Source organism: Scyliorhinus torazame, chromosome 5 (genome assembly GCF_047496885.1).
Source record: "Scyliorhinus torazame isolate Kashiwa2021f chromosome 5, sScyTor2.1, whole genome shotgun sequence".
Taxonomy (NCBI): domain Eukaryota; kingdom Metazoa; phylum Chordata; class Chondrichthyes; order Carcharhiniformes; family Scyliorhinidae; genus Scyliorhinus; species Scyliorhinus torazame.
Genome location: NC_092711.1, coordinates 110,675,728 through 110,678,836, shown reverse-complemented (window position 1 = coordinate 110,678,836; position 3,109 = coordinate 110,675,728).

The window sequence follows — 3,109 nt, the reverse complement described above, 5'->3', positions numbered from 1 at the left end:
TCATCGATGACGTGTTGAAGGCTGCGAAGAAGATGTCGTAGTTTCTCCGCTCCGGGGAATTCATCAGGTGAATGAGGCACCGGGAGTTTTTCCACAGACCCCAAGAGGCCTACAGCGAACCCAATGAGACAACCAATGAATCGGAACAGCAGACCGAGAGATCTGTGGGACTGGAAGATCCAGCCAGCAGGAAGGACTGGAAAACCTCACCCATTAAAACAATCCGATCAGCTGATTCTACAGCTCCTCTTCCACTAAACCACTCAGTAAAACTGCCTCGAAAGACCTTTCTTCCAAATTCTGAACTCACATCTTTCTCCTCGTTTCCTGCTGTCTCCCATCATGCTCTCTCAGCGCTCATCTTGTCTGTGAAACTTACCCTTTGCTCCTTTGACCCAATTCTCACTAAACTGTTTAACATCGAACTTCCACAATCATATAATTTACAGTGCAGAACAGGTCATTCGGCACATCAAGGCTGCACTGGCCCTTGGAAAGAGCACCCTTCTCAAGCTGACACCTCCACCCTATGCCCATAACCCAATAACCCCACTTAACCCTTTTGGACACAAAGAGCAATTTAGCATGGCCACTCCACCAAACCTGCACATCTTTGGACTGGGGGAAAACCGAGCACCCGGAGTAAACCCACGCAGACACGAGGAGAATGTGCAGACTCCGCACAGACAGTGACCCAAGCGGGAATCGAACCTGGGACAGTGGAGCTGTGAAACAACTGTGCTAACCACTGTGCTACTGTGCAGCTCCTGATTTATTGGATTCAAGTTCAAATACAAGCCACGATGAAGCATCTGCCTTGGTGGGGTTTGAACCTGCATTCTCAGAGAATTGTGCTGGGTCTCAGGATTACTCATCCAGTGACAATACCATTACACCATCACCTCCCCAGTCAAGCACTTTGCAGAGCTCGTCCGGCATATGAAGCCGGGACCTCTCCAATTTTGGAAACCCCCTCAGCGAAAATCATACCCCACGGTTTCGACGGTATCTCCATGGAGTTAGTGTCTTTGTCCGTTTCCTCTTTGACAATCAAGTGAAGCTTGGTCCTCACACAGAACATGTGTATGGTTTCTCCCCTTAGTGAATGGTGTTTTTTTCAGGCTGTAACTGGTTAAAGCTCTTTCCACAGTCAGTTCACTGGAACACTCTCACTCGGGTGCGTGTGTGTCTCGGTGCTTTTCCAGTCACACTGATGTTTTAAATATTTTCCCACAAACAGAACAAACATTTTTCTTTCCACATTTATAGTCAGGATATTCAGGTCCTGATCAATTGAGTGACACTGTCGGATCTTAATGTGATATTTTGTTTGTGTTTCCTGTCTGAAAATCTTCTCCTAATGCCCTGGAAAAGGAGCTTACAAAGGCCACACTATCAGTACAGGATAGAAATTCAGAACAGACAATTCCAGTTTCTGGGGAACATTTTGTTTCTCTCTTCTGTCCCCAAAGCTGTAAATTCCCGTCCCACACACTCTCCTCCCTGGGCTGAAATCCAAATAAAGTATTTGATCATTATTTCTGTATCCTTTTACCAAAGTTATATAATTAGAGGTAAGAATATGCTTTATAAGTCACTTCATTCATGACTTGTGACAGACATTAATCTGAATCACCCTGACTGAGCAATTAGAATAACAGAGGTGAACCTTGTGTCCAGAACTGACTGTGTGGAGATTTGATGAGCAATCGCGAAGGTCGTTCCTCGAAATCTTCCAGGGTTTCCTTTGTTCTTCCTCTCCCTCTCGAACTAAGTTATACCGGATATCAGACTTAGGGCCCATTCTGGTTCTCTTCCTGCTGACTAAATAACTTCAATCAAATATGGAGAAGACTGAATCCACTGTTTGGTCCCTGTTCCAATCTCCATTCCTGACATACCAACTCTATTCCTCTCCCTGGCAACAATCTGAGACTTAGCCAGTCTCTTTGTAAACTTGATTTCATACTTGATCCAATATGAGCTTCTGACCTCATAGAATTTAGTGCAGAAGGTGGTCATTCGGCCCATCGAGTCTGCACCGGCCCTTGGAAAGAGCTCCCTAGCTCAGCCCACACCTCCACCTATCCCTGTAACCCCCCCTAACCTTTTTACATACTAAGGCAATTTACCATCGTCACCTCACGATTTGACAATTCCATTGCACACCTGGCTGCTCTCCCACATTCTACCTCTGGAAACTTAAAGCAATCCAAAAGTCTGCTCCCCATGTCTTAATTCACAGCAATTTCCTTTCCCCTATGATCCCTGTGCTCCGAGACTTGCATTCTCTCCCAGTCAATTCTCACCCTTGTTTTCAAATCCCTCCATGGCCTCATCTCTCCCTGTGTCTGTCATCTCCTCCAGCCCCACAAACCCCTGAGATATCTGCACAGCTCTGATCCTGGACTCTTGCACACCCCCGATTCTAATTACTCCGCCACGGTTTTAAGTTCCCTCGGCCCCAAGCACTGAATTCCCTCCCTAAATCTCCCCATCTCCACCTCACTCACCTCCTTTCAGACTCTTTAAAACTCACCTCTTTGTCCAAGTTTTTGGTCACCTGTCCTAATATCTCCTTTTGTGTCTGGGTGTCTCACTTTGTTTTATAATGTTCCTGTGAAGTTGACTGGGATAATTTATGATGTTAAAGGTGTTATATAAATATAAGTTGTTGTTGTTGACTGTAACCCTGACCTCCTGTTTTACAATATCCCATTGGTTTCACAACAAACTCTATCTCTGATGTTTTGCCCCCTGCGGGTTTGCAGCCTCTATAAAGACGGTGGCCGTTAACTCAGGCCTGTCACCGGGAGCAGGCCGCAGCTGTCCCCCCGCTCGATGCAAACCCGGGCCCGGAAACTTCTTATTGGGGTTTGGCGCCTCCACCGGGTTTCAGTGAATCCTCCGGGCCGAGTCCAGCATCGGCACTGCGCATGCTCCAGCGCACAATGCCCTGGGAATGATTGACGACAGCTTTCGTCCAATAGGAAAAGAGGGGCGTGCCTGGGCGACTGGGCGGGGCGGCTGGTCCTCCAACCAATCGGAGTGAATGAAGGGCGGGGCGGTGCCCGGTCTCCCACGTGACTACGAGCATGCGCAGTGCCGA